Genomic DNA, 13,929 nt, shown 5'->3' on the forward strand with positions numbered 1-13,929 from the left:
AGGCAAGAGCTTCTGCAGCGATGCGAAATCGCCGAAGCTCAGGTCATAGCCGCTAAGGCTGTGGCCATGCCTAGTCAGGCGCGTACGCCGCTTGCCAAGCGCAAGGCGGCTACGCCCGACCATGGACCAACGCTGGTGGCCAAGAGGCAGCGGACTTCGGCTCGCGCCTCTACCAGCGAACGTGCGGGGGCGGTCCCGGATGGTGCTTCCGGGACCGGGGAAGAGGATTGGCAGGTGGTTAGGCGTAAACCGCCTAAACCGCCGAGGCCGAAACCGAGCGAGGCTGCGGCTGCAAAGCCAAAGCCAAGGCGCGTCCATAAGGGCGACGCCTTAGTAGTGAAGCTGACAGGCAAGCTGTCGTATGCTGATCTACTGCGAAAGGTCCGTGTGGACCCCAAGTTGCAGGAGCTTGGGGCCAACGTTGTAAAGACCCGCCGAACCCAGGCAGGGGATATGCTTTTCGAACTTAGAAAGGACCCAACGGTCCAGAGTTCGAATTACCAGAAACTGGTTGAGCAGTCCCTGGGCGAAGCGGGCCAGGTCAAGGCGCTGTCGCAGCGTGTTCTGGTCGAGTGTAAAAACCTCGACGAGATTACGACGACAGTTGACCTGAGTGAGGCTATGCGGGATCAGCTTAAGGTTGATGTGGCACCCGCAGACATCCGCTTGCGGAAGGCATATGGAGATATGCAAACCGCGACCTTAAACGTGCCAGAGGCAATCGCCAACAAGATGTTGGCGTCTGGCAAGATTAAGGTAGGATGGTCAGTATGTACACTGACGGTGAAACGGCGCATAGAACGCTGTTTCAAGTGTTTGGGCTTCGGCCATCGGGCGGCCAAGTGTAAGGCCCCCGATCGGTCCAAGCTGTGCAGGCGGTGCGGTGAAGAGGGCCACTTCGCCAGGGGATGTAGCAAACCCCCCAGGTGCTTGCTCTGCACAGCCGAAGAGGGAAATAAGCATGCCACAGGCGGCCCACTGTGTGCAGCTTATAGACGCGCCTTGCAACGATAATGGTGCAGGTTATACAGATTAATCTAAACCACTGTGAAACGGCACAGGAGTTGCTTTGGCAAACGGCAGCCGAAACGGGGTGCGATATTGCCATTATCGCGGATCCCTACCGGGTCCCCCGTGGAGGCACAAACTGGGTTATCGACAAGGGTCGGATGGCAGCGATCGCCGTGATGGGTAGATACCCGATCCAGGAGGTGGTGTCGTCCGACCAAGAGGGGTTCGTGATCGCGGTAGTCGATGGCGTCTGCATCTGTAGCTGCTACGCTCCACCTAGGTGGTCGCCGGAGCAGTTTGACCGGATGCTAGACGTGCTCACCGACGAACTCACGGGCCGCAAGCCCGTTGTCATTGGAGGAGACTTCAATGCTTGGGCTGTCGAATGGGGTAGCAGGTGCACTACTCCGAGGGGACAAAGCTTGTTGGAAGCTCTGTCCAAGCTAGATGTAAGTCTGGCTAACGTGGGATCCGTCAGTACCTTTTGTAGGGGGGTACAACAATCGATCATCGACATCACCTTCTGCAGCCCAACGTTGCTTGACAACATGGGCTGGAGGGTGTCAGATGAGTACACGCATAGTGACCACCAAGCTATACGGTACACGATTGAACGACGGGCGCTACGGCCACGCGGGGCGAAGTCGACAGGGAGGAGGTGGAAAGTGAAGGCCTTCGACAAAGACCTGTTCGTTGAAGCACTCAGTGCAGAGAGCACCCGCTCGAACCTGAGTGCTCGGGAGCTGACCAACGTCCTAGTACGGGCATGTGATACCACTATGCCTAGGACGGGGCAGCAAATGAACGGTCGTCGCTCGGTATACTGGTGGAGTGATACCATTGCCCAGCTCCGTTCCAGGTGCCACAGAGCGAGAAGGCTAGCGCAGAGGGCCCGGACCGATGCAGATGCTGAAGCTCGGGGAGTTGATCTTAGAGCGGCAAGGTCGGCGCTTAAGAAAGAGGTTAGGCGTAGCAAGAAATCCTGTTTCCAGGAGCTATGTCGCGATGCGGATTCAAACCCCTGGGGTGGTGCATACCAGGTGGTAATGAAAAAGATGAAGGGTACATCTGCGCCGCCGGAAACCTGCCCCCAAAAGCTGAAAGTCATCGTGGAAGGGCTCTTTCCGCAGCACGATCCAGTTTGGTGGCCTCCGACCCCGTACGGTCAATCGAATGATGTCCTCACTCCGGTCACGAATGAGGAACTCATCGTAATTGCCAGGGGTTTGAAACCGAAGAAAGCGCCCGGTCCTGACGGGATTCCGAACGAGGCACTCAAAGCGGCGATCCAAGCGTATCCCGATATGTTTAGAGAGACGCTTCAGAGTTGCCTAGAGGTATGCGAATTTCCAGACAAATGGAAAGTCCAAAGATTGGTACTGCTGCCAAAGCCGGGGAAACCGCCTGGTGATCCCTCGTCGTACAGGCCAATTTGCCTATTGGACACGCTAGGCAAATTGCTAGAGCGGGTAATCCTAAACAGGCTGACGCCTGTAGTGGAAAGTGATGTCGGACTGGCAAACACGCAGTTTGGCTTCCGTAAGGGGAAGTCCACTGTAGATGCCATAAAGTCCGTAGTGGAGAGGGCCGAGAAGCCTATGAAACGGAAAAGGCGAGGCGACAGGTATTGTGCTATAGTCACAATCGATGTCAAAAACGCCTTTAACAGCGCTAACTGGGGTGCAATTGCGTTAGCGCTGCATAGGATGAGGGTACCGGATCATCTATGCAGGTTGCTTAAGAGTTACTTCGAGAACCGGACGCTAGTGTACGACACGGCGGATGGGGCGAAGAGGTACAAAGTGACAGCGGGTGTTCCACAGGGTTCGATTCTCGGCCCCACGCTTTGGAATGCCATGTACGATGGGGTGCTGAGGCTTGAACTACCCACTGGGGTCGATATTACTGGCTTCGCCGATGATATCGTCCTTACGGTGGTAGGCGAGTTTCTAGAAGAGGTGGAAATGCTGGCATCAGACGCCATAAGCATAATAGAGGGTTGGATGGCGGGCGTCAATCTGCGATTGGCCCACCATAAGACGGAAGCTGTGATGGTCAGCAACCGAAAGTCGGCCATAGAGGCAAAAATAATCGTGGGGGGACAGGTGATTGTCTCCAAACGAAGTGTGAAGTACCTGGGTGTCATGACAGACAACAGGCTGAACTTCACCAGTCATGTGGATTATGCTTGTGGTAAAGCGTCAACGGCGGTCACTGCTCTGTCTAAGATCATGCCGAACGGCTACGGTCCTAGCAGCAGTAAGAGACGCCTGATGGCCAGCGTTGCCATGTCGGTGCTACGATACGGTGCACCGGCGTGGGCACCGGCTTTGGAGAGTAAGCGCAATCAGGCATGCCTGAACAAGGTGTTCAGGCTGTTAGCATTGCGCGTTGCGTGCGGCTACCGTACCATATCGTTGGATGCGATTGGGGTCATTGCAGCCATGATTCCAATATGCATACTCCTAGGTGAGGATATCGAGTGCCATAGGCAGAGGAACGTCAGGGGCGCTAGGGACAGAGTTAGGCTGGACTCTATTAGGCGTTGGCAGGCGGAATGGGATCGCACCGACCATGGTAGGTGGACCCATAGGCTGATCCAGAACATATCGTCCTGGATCGGCAGAGGTCATGGTGAGGTAAACTTTTTCCTTACCCAGTTTCTGTCGGGTCATGGATGCTTTAAAAAGTATCTACATACGCGCGGGCGGGCAGATTCACCCTTTTGCCCCGTTTGCACGGTAGCCGAGGAAACATCGGAGCATGTGATTTTTCACTGCCCACGGTTTACGTCCACTCGGCAGGTGATGCTTGCGGTCGTTGGAGAAGACACCAACGCCGACAACATCGTGCAGAGAATGTGCGCTGAGCAGCGTGCATGGGGTGCCGTCGATAGGGCGGTAACAGCGGTGATAACGGAGTTGCAACGGCTAGAACGTTTGCAACGACAGGGCCGACATAGCTTGCTAGGGTCAGTAACGGGCTGATTGGGCGGCCCAGGCCCTAGGTGAAGGGTAGTGGCGGTATGAAATGGCAAGGGTGTTGTGTGTACCCACACACGCAACGGACAAGTCGGAGTGCTTCGGCACGTCCTCCCTCCTGAAGTAAAACCTAACGGTAGTTCCGGGAGGGGTTCAGGAACGGGCAGCAGGAGAGTTTTTAGTAGGTAGGCGCATGTTGGCACCATGTGAATCCTATTCGGCACCGTGAAGGTGCTGTCTATGAAGATTTTCTCCCTGCATAAACAATACAAAAAAAAAAAAAGGTCTACTAACCATGGCCGGTTAAGGCCCTAACTCAGCGAGGTTAAGGCGCCGAACAAAGTCGCATTCGACTTTGCGCGACTCCGAATAGCCATTACGATGGGAGCGGGAACTCTTATCCCTACCTCCACGCGGTACCGGCCGGGACGCAACTGGGCCTAGGGTCAACCAAATACCAGTCTTTGGTTGCACCCTCAGTTGTGTGCTAACAGGGAAAGGGGGGCACTTTGTGCCTGAGGGTAGCGTGGCGTAGTGGTGTAAAGAGGCGAGCGGGGCTCAACTCCTATAAGCCAGCTGCGGGCGCCGTAGTGTTTGCGGTTAGCGTGGCGCAGTGGTGTAAAGAGGCGAGCGGAGCTCAATTCCTATAAGCCAGCTGCGGATGTAGTAGCGTCCTGTTAGAGCTCAGGACTTTAAGCAAAAAAGCCAGGTCAGGAGTGCCATGGGCACATTAGGATCGGTTCCAGGAAGATCCTAATTACGGTGTACTGGACGGGCGGGAATAATCGTTTGGATTTGGCGCTACAGGGCTGACGGCTGTGCTATTCTACTACCTTATGTAAGGAAGGGTGATACCTTCCCGAAACGGCGAGTAGGCTAATGGTACAGCTGCCTTCCGTCCCGTTAAAACCGTGGCTGGTCTCTAGGTACGTTCAAAGCTCGTCACTCACGTCAAAGTGCGGTGGTGTAGGCTCAGATGATACATTCCTGACTAACGCCGATCGGATGCTGACATCCCTGCCCCCATGAAGGGTAGGGGGGAGTGTCCCTAGCCATGGCCTCCCTGCTTGCATAGATCACCATGGGATCGTTAAGGCGACTACACAATTACGAGTGGAGATAGCGGCCTAGAGTTGGGACCCTTTCGAATGGAAAAATTTTTAAATTTCAAAGAGGGATCGAATACGGGTGCTACTAGTGGCAAAGATGATATCTTTGCCAAAAGTAGTAAGTTGGCTAGGTCACCAACAGCAAAGACAGGTAGCCCCCCGTTATCGGGGGCGCGACCCAAGAAGGGAAGCCCGCCGAAGTCGGGGGCACAGCCCATACAGGGAAGCCCCCCGAAAACGGGAGCGATACCGAAGAGGAAGTTGACACCACCTAGGACTAACACCCCAGTTAGAACGCCGGTGGCCATCGCTGCCAGCTCAGCCAAGAAGGCGAGCGACAGCGGTAGGCAAATGTCAACGGAGGGCATGGTGCACCCTCCTGAGGGCGAAGACGGGCTTCCTCCAGCCAGTAGCAAGCTGGAGGAAGCCAAAAAGTTGGTGGACGAGTTGTACTCGTTCATCAACTCTAGGTCAAATGTCCACCTCGACATTAAAAAGCTGGCGGTGAGCCTCCGCTCTACCGTCATAGCTGCCGAGGTGGAGAGGCAAGAGCTTCTGCAGCGATGCGAAATCGCCGAAGCTCAGGTCATAGCCGCTAAGGCTGTGGCCATGCCTAGTCAGGCGCGTACGCCGCTTGCCAAGCGCAAGGCGGCTACGCCCGACCATGGACCAACGCTGGTGGCCAAGAGGCAGCGGACTTCGGCTCGCGCCTCTACCAGCGAACGTGCGGGGGCGGTCCCGGATGGTGCTTCCGGGACCGGGGAAGAGGATTGGCAGGTGGTTAGGCGTAAACCGCCTAAACCGCCGAGGCCGAAACCGAGCGAGGCTGCGGCTGCAAAGCCAAAGCCAAGGCGCGTCCATAAGGGCGACGCCTTAGTAGTGAAGCTGACAGGCAAGCTGTCGTATGCTGATCTACTGCGAAAGGTCCGTGTGGACCCCAAGTTGCAGGAGCTTGGGGCCAACGTTGTAAAGACCCGCCGAACCCAGGCAGGGGATATGCTTTTCGAACTTAGAAAGGACCCAACGGTCCAGAGTTCGAATTACCAGAAACTGGTTGAGCAGTCCCTGGGCGAAGCGGGCCAGGTCAAGGCGCTGTCGCAGCGTGTTCTGGTCGTGTGTAAAAACCTCGACGAGATTACGACGACAGTTGACCTGAGTGAGGCTATGCGGGATCAGCTTAAGGTTGATGTGGCACCCGCAGACATCCGCTTGCGGAAGGCATATGGAGATATGCAAACCGCGACCTTAAACGTGCCAGAGGCAATCGCCAACAAGATGTTGGCGTCTGGCAAGATTAAGGTAGGATGGTCAGTATGTACACTGACGGTGAAACGGCGCATAGAACGCTGTTTCAAGTGTATGGGCTTCGGCCATCGGGCGGCCAAGTGTAAGGCCCCCGATCGGTCCAAGCTGTGCAGGCGGTGCGGTGAAGAGGGCCACTTCGCCAGGGGATGTAGCAAACCCCCCAGGTGCTTGCTCTGCACAGCCGTAGAGGGAAATAAGCATGCCACAGGCGGCCCACTGTGTGCAGCTTATAGACGCGCCTTGCAACGATAATGGTGCAGGTTATACAGATTAATCTAAACCACTGTGAAACGGCACAGGAGTTGCTTTGGCAAACGGCAGCCGAAACGGGGTGCGATATTGCCATCATCGCGGATCCCTACCGGGTCCCCCGTGGAGGCACAAACTGGGTTATCGACAAGGGTCGGATGGCAGCGATCGCCGTGATGGGTAGATACCCGATCCAGGAGGTGGTGTCGTCCGACCAAGAGGGGTTCGTGATCGCGGTAGTCGATGGCGTCTGCATCTGTAGCTGCTACGCTCCACCTAGGTGGTCGCCGGAGCAGTTTGACCGGATGCTAGACGTGCTCACCGACGAACTCACGGGCCGCAAGCCCGTTGTCATTGGAGGGGACTTCAATGCTTGGGCTGTCGAATGGGGTAGTAGGTGCACTACCCCGAGGGGACAAAGCTTGTTGGAAGCTCTGTCCAAGCTAGATGTAAGTCTGGCTAACGTGGGATCCGTCAGTACCTTTTGTAGGGGGGTACAACAATCGATCATCGACATCACCTTCTGCAGCCCAACGTTGCTTGACAACATGGGCTGGAGGGTGTCAGATGAGTACACGCATAGTGACCACCAAGCTATACGGTACACGATTGAACGACGGGCGCTACGGCCACGCGGGGCGAAGTCGACAGGGAGGAGGTGGAAAGTGAAGGCCTTCGACAAAGACCTATTCGTTGAAGCACTCAGTGCAGAGAGCACCCGCTCGAACCTGAGTGCTCGGGAGCTGACCAACGTCCTAGTACGGGCATGTGATACCACTATGCCTAGGACGGGGCAGCAAATGAACGGTCGTCGCTCGGTATACTGGTGGAGTGATACCATTGCCCATCTCCGTTCCAGGTGCCACAGAGCGAGAAGGCTAGCGCAGAGGGCCCGGACCGATGCAGATGCTGAAGCTCGGGGAGTTGATCTTAGAGCGGCAAGGTCGGCGCTTAAGAAAGAGGTTAGGCGTAGCAAGAAATCCTGTTTCCAGGAGCTATGTCGCGATGCGGATTCAAACCCCTGGGGTGGTGCATACCAGGTGGTAATGAAAAAGATGAAGGGTACATCTGCGCCGCCGGAAACCTGCCCCCAAAAGCTGAAAGTCATCGTGGAAGGGCTCTTTCCAGTTTGGTGGCCTCCGACCCCGTACGGTCAATCGAATGATGTCCTCACTCCGGTCACGAATGAGGAACTCATCGTAATTGCCAGGGGTTTGAAATCGAAGAAAGCGCCCGGTCCTGACGGGATTCCGAACGAGGCACTCAAAGCGGCGATCCAAGCGTATCCCGATATGTTTAGAGAGACGCTTCAGAGTTGCCTAGAGGTATGCGAATTTCCAGACAAATGGAAAGTCCAAAGATTGGTACTGCTGCCAAAGCCGGGGAAACCGCCTGGTGATCCCTCGTCGTACAGGCCAATTTGCCTATTGGACACGCTAGGCAAATTGCTAGAGCGGGTAATCCTAAACAGGCTGACGCCTGTAGTGGAAAGTGATGTCGGACTGGCAAACACGCAGTTTGGCTTCCGTAAGGGGAAGTCCACTGTAGATGCCATAAAGTCCGTAGTGGAGAGGGCCGAGAAGCCTATGAAACGGAAAAGGCGAGGCGACAGGTATTGTGCTATAGTCACAATCGATGTCAAAAACGCCTTTAACAGCGCTAACTGGGGTGCAATTGCGTTAGCGCTGCATAGGATGAGGGTACCGGATCATCTATGCAGGTTGCTTAAGAGTTACTTCGAGAACCGGACGCTAGTGTACGACACGGCGGATGGGGCGAAGAGGTACAAAGTGACAGCGGGTGTTCCACAGGGTTCGATTCTCGGCCCCACGCTTTGGAATGCCATGTACGATGGGGTGCTGAGGCTTGAACTACCCACTGGGGTCGATATTACTGGCTTCGCCGATGATATCGTCCTTACGGTGGTAGGCGAGTTTCTAGAAGAGGTGGAAATGCTGGCATCAGACGCCATAAGCATAATAGAGGGTTGGATGGCGGGCGTCAATCTGCGATTGGCCCACCATAAGACGGAAGCTGTGATGGTCAGCAACCGAAAGTCGGCCATAGAGGCAAAAATAATCGTGGGGGGACAGGTGATTGTCTCCAAACGAAGTGTGAAGTACCTGGGTGTCATGACAGACAACAGGCTGAACTTCACCAGTCATGTGGATTATGCTTGTGGTAAAGCGTCAACGGCGGTCACTGCTCTGTCTAAGATCATGCCGAACGGCTACGGTCCTAGCAGCAGTAAGAGACGCCTGATGGCCAGCGTTGCCATGTCGGTGCTACGATACGGTGCACCGGCGTGGGCCCCGGCTTTGGAGAGTAAGCGCAATCAGGCATGCCTGAACAAGGTGTTCAGGCTGTTAGCATTGCGCGTTGCGTGCGGCTACCGTACCATATCGTTGGATGCGATTGGGGTCATTGCAGCCATGATTCCAATATGCATACTCCTAGGTGAGGATATCGAGTGCCATAGGCAGAGGAACGTCAGGGGCGCTAGGGACAGAGTTAGGCTGGACTCTATTAGGCGTTGGCAGGCGGAATGGGATCGCACCGACCATGGTAGGTGGACCCATAGGCTGATCCAGAACATATCGTCCTGGATCGGCAGAGGTCATGGTGAGGTAAACTTTTTCCTTACCCAGTTTCTGTCGGGTCATGGATGCTTTAAAAAGTATCTACATACGCGCGGGCGGGCAGATTCACCCTTTTGCCCCGTTTGCACGGTAGCCGAGGAAACGGCGGAGCATGTGATTTTTCACTGCCCGCGGTTTACGTCCACTCGGCAGGTGATGCTTGCGGTCGTTGGAGAAGACACCAACGCCGACAACATCGTGCAGAGAATGTGCGCTGAGCAGCGTGCATGGGGTGCCGTCGATAGGGCGGTAACAGCGGTGATAACGGAGTTGCAACGGCTAGAACGTTTGCAACGACAGGGCCGACATAGCTTGCTAGGGTCAGTAACGGGCTGATTGGGCAGCCCAGGCCCTAGGTGAAGGGTAGTGGCGGTATGAAATGGCAAGGGTGTTGTGTGTACCCACACACGCAACGGACAAGTCGGAGTGCTTCGGCACGTCCTCCCTCCTGAAGTAAAACCTAACGGTAGTTCCGGGAGGGGTTCAGGAACGGGCAGCAGGAGAGTTTTTAGTAGGTAGGCGCATGTTGGCACCATGTGAATCCTATTCGGCACCGTGAAGGTGCTGTCTATGAAGATTTTCTCCCTGCATAAACAATACAAAAAAAAAGGTCTACTAACCATTAAACCGCCGAGGCCGAAACCGAGCGAGGCTGCGGCTGCAAAGCCAAAGCCAAGGCGCGTCCAGAAGGGCGACGCCTTAGTAGTGAAGCTGACAGGCAAGCTGTCGTATGCTGATCTACTGCGCAAGGTTCGTGTGGACCCCAAGTTGCAGGAGCTCGGGGCCAACGTTGTAAAGACCCGCCGAACCCAGGCAGGGGATATGCTTTTCGAACTTAGAAAGGACCCAACGGTCCAGAGTTCGAATTACCAGAAACTGGTTGAGCAGTCCCTGGGCGAAGCGGGCCAGGTCAAGGCGCTGTCGCAGCGTGTTCTGGTCGAGTGTAAAAACCTCGACGAGATTACGACGACAGTTGACCTGAGTGATGCTCTGCGGGATCAGCTTAAGGTTGATGTGGCACCCGCAGACATCCATGACCGGTTAAGGCCCTAACCCAGCGAGGTTAAGGTGCCGGACAAAGTCGCATTCGACTTTGCGCGACTCCGTATAGCCACTATGATGGGAGCGGGAACTCTTATCCCTACCTCCACGCGGTACCGGCCGGGACGCAACTGGGCCTAGGGTCGACCAAATACCAGTCTTTGGTTGCACCCTCAGTTGTGTGCTAACAGGGAAAGGGGGGCACGTGGTGCTTGTGGGTAGCGTGGCGCAGTGGTGTAAAGAGGCGAGCAGAGCTCAACTCCTATAAGCCAGCTGCGGGCGCAGTAGTGCTTGCGGGTAGCGTTGCGCAGTGGTGTAAAGAAGCGAGCGGGGCTCAATTCCTATAAGCCAGCTGCGGACGCCGTAACGTCCTGTTAGAGCTCAGGACTTTAAGCAAAAAAGCCAGGTCAGGAGTGCCATGGGCACATTAGGATCGGTTCCAGGAAGATCCTAATTACGGTGTACTGGACGGGCGGGAATAAACGTTTGGATTTGGCGCTACAGGGCTGACGGCTGTGCTATTCTACTACCTTATGTAAGGAAAGGTGGTACCTTCCTGAAACGGCGAGTAGGCTAATGGTACAGCTGCCTTCCGTCCCGTTAAAACCGTGGCTGGTCTCTAGGTACGTTCAAAGCTCGTCACTCACGTCAAAGTGCGGTGGTGTAGGCTCAGATGATACATTCCTGACTAACGCTGATCGGATGCTGACATCCCTGCCCCCATGAAGGGTAGGGGGGAGTGTCCCTAGCCATGGCCTCCCTGCTTGCATAGATCACCATGGGATCGTTAAGGCGACTACACAATTACGAGTGGAGACAGCGGCCTAGAGTTGGGACCCTTTCGAATGGACAAATTTCTAAATTTGAATTTAAAAGAGGGATCGAATACGGGTGCTTCTAGTGGCAAAGATGATATCTTTGCAAAAAGTAGTAAGTTGGCAAGGTCACCAACAGCAAAGACAGGTAGCCCCCCCTTATCGGGGGCGCGACCCAAGAAGGGAAGCCCGCCGAAATCGGGAGCACAGCCCATACAGGGAAGCCCCCCGAAAACGGGGGCGATACCGAAGAGGAAGTTGACACCACCTAGGACTAACACCCCAGTTAGAACGCCGGTGGCCATCGCTGCCAGCTCAGCCAAGAAGGCGAGCGACAGCGGTAGGCAAATGTCAACGGAAGGCGTGGTGCACCCTCCTGAGGGCGAAGTTGGGCTTCCTCCAGCCAGTAGCAAGCTGGAGGAAGCCAAAAAGTTGGTGGACGAGTTGTACTCGTTCATCAACTCAAGGTCAAATGTCCACCTCGACATTAAAAAGCTGGCGGTGAGCCTCCGCTCTACCGTCATAGCTGCCGAGGTGGAGAGGCAAGAGCTTCTGCAGCGATGCGAAATCGCCGAAGCTCTGGTCATAGCCGCTAAGGCTGTGGCCATGCCTAGTCAGGCGCGTACGCCGCTTGCCAAGCGCAAGGCGGCTACGCCCGACCATGGACCAACGCTGGTAGCCAAGAGGCAGCGGACTTCGGCTCGCGCCTCTATCAGCGAACGTGCGGAGGCGGTCCCGGATGGTGCTTCCGAGACCGGGGAGGAGGAATGGCAGGTGGTTAGGCGTAAACCGCCTAAACCGCCGAGGCCGAAACCGAGCGAGGCTACGGCTGCAAAGCCAAAGCCAAGGCGCGTCCATAAGGGCGATGCCTTAGTAGTGAAGCTGACAGGTGAGCTGTCGTACGCTGATCTACTGCGTAAGGTTCGAGTGGACCCCAAGTTGCAGGAGCTTGGGGCCAACGTAGTAAAGACCCGCCGAACCCAGGCAGGGGATATGCTTTTCGAACTCAAAAAGGACCCAACGGTCCAGAGTTCGAATTACCAGAAACTGGTAGAGCAGTCCCTGGGCGAAGCGGGCCAGGTAAAGGCGCTGTCGCAGCGTGTTCTGGTCGAGTGCAAAAACCTCGACGAGATTACGTCGACAGTGGACCTGAGTGATGCTCTGCGGGATCAGCTTAAGGTTGATGTGGCACCCGCAGACATCCGGTTGAGGAAGGCATACGGTGATATGCAAACTGCGACCTTAAACGTGCCAGAGGCAATCGCCAACAAGATGTTGGCGTCTGGCAAAATTAAGGTAGGATGGTCAGTGTGTACACTGGTGTCGAAACGGCGTATCGAACGCTGTTTCAGGTGTATGGGCTTTGGCCATCGGGCGGCCAAGTGTAAGGCCCCCGATCGGTCCAAGCTGTGCAGGTGGTGCGGCGAAGATGGCCACTTCGCCAGGGGATGTAGCAAACCCCCCAGGTGCATGCTCTGCACAGTCGATGCGGGAAATAAGCATGCCACAGGTGGCCCACTATGTGCGGCTTATAGGCGGGCATTGCAACGATAAGGGTGCAGGTTATACAGATTAACCTAAACCACTGTGAAACGGCACAGGAGTTGCTTTGGCAAACGGCAGCCGAGACGGGGTGCGATATTGCCATTATCGCGGATCCCTACCGGGTCCCCCGTGGAGGCGCTAACTGGGTTATCGATAAGGGTCGGATGGCAGCGATCGCCGTGATGGGTAGATACCCGATCCAGGAGGTGGTGTCGTCCGACCAAGAGGGGTTCGTGATCGCGGTGGTCGATGGCGTCTGCATCTGTAGCTGCTACGCTCCACCTAGCTGGTCGCCGGAGCAGTTTGACCGGATGCTAGACGTGCTCACCGACGAACTCATGGGCCGCAAGCCCGTTGTCATTGGAGGAGACTTCAATGCTTGGGCTGTCGAATGGGGTAGCAGGTGCACTACTCCGAGGGGACAAAGCTTGCTGGAAGCTCTGTCCAAGCTAGATGTAAGTCTGGCTAACGTGGGATCCGTCAGTACCTTTTGTAGGGGGTACAACAATCGATCATCGACATCACCTTCTGCAGCCCAACGTTGCTTGCCAACATGGGCTGGAGGGTGTCAGATGAGTACACGCATAGCGACCACCAAGCTATACGGTACACGATTGAACGACGGGCGCTACGGCCACGCGGGGTGAAGTCGACAGGGAGGAGGTGGAAAGTGAAGGCCTTCGACAAAGACCTGTTCGTTGAAGCACTCAGTGCAGAGAGCACCCGCTCGAACCTGAGTGCTCGGGAGCTGACCAACGTCCTAGTACGGGCATGTGATACCACTATGCCTAGGACGAGCCAGCCAATGAACGGTCGTCGCTCGGTATACTGGTGGAGTGATACCATTGCCCAGCTCCGTTCCAGGTGCCACAGAGCGAGAAGGCTAGCGCAGAGGGCCCGGACCGATGCAGATGCTGAAGCTCGGGGAGTTGATCTTAGAGCGGCAAGGTCGGCGCTTAAGAAGGAGGTTAGGCGTAGCAAGAAATCCTGTTTCCAGGAGCTATGTCGCGATGCGGATTCAAACCCCTGGGGAGGTGCATACCAGGTGGTAATGAAAAAGATGAAGGGTACATCTGCGCCGCAGGAAACCTGCCCCCAAAAGCTGAAAGTCATCGTGGAAGGTCTCTTTCCGCAACACGATCCAGTTTGGTGGCCTCCGACCCCATACGGTCAATCAAATGATGTCCTCAATCCGGTCACGAATGAGGAACTCATCGTAATTGCCAGGGGTCTA

Source organism: Sabethes cyaneus, chromosome 2, assembly GCF_943734655.1.
Source record: "Sabethes cyaneus chromosome 2, idSabCyanKW18_F2, whole genome shotgun sequence".
Lineage (NCBI taxonomy): Eukaryota > Metazoa > Arthropoda > Insecta > Diptera > Culicidae > Sabethes > Sabethes cyaneus.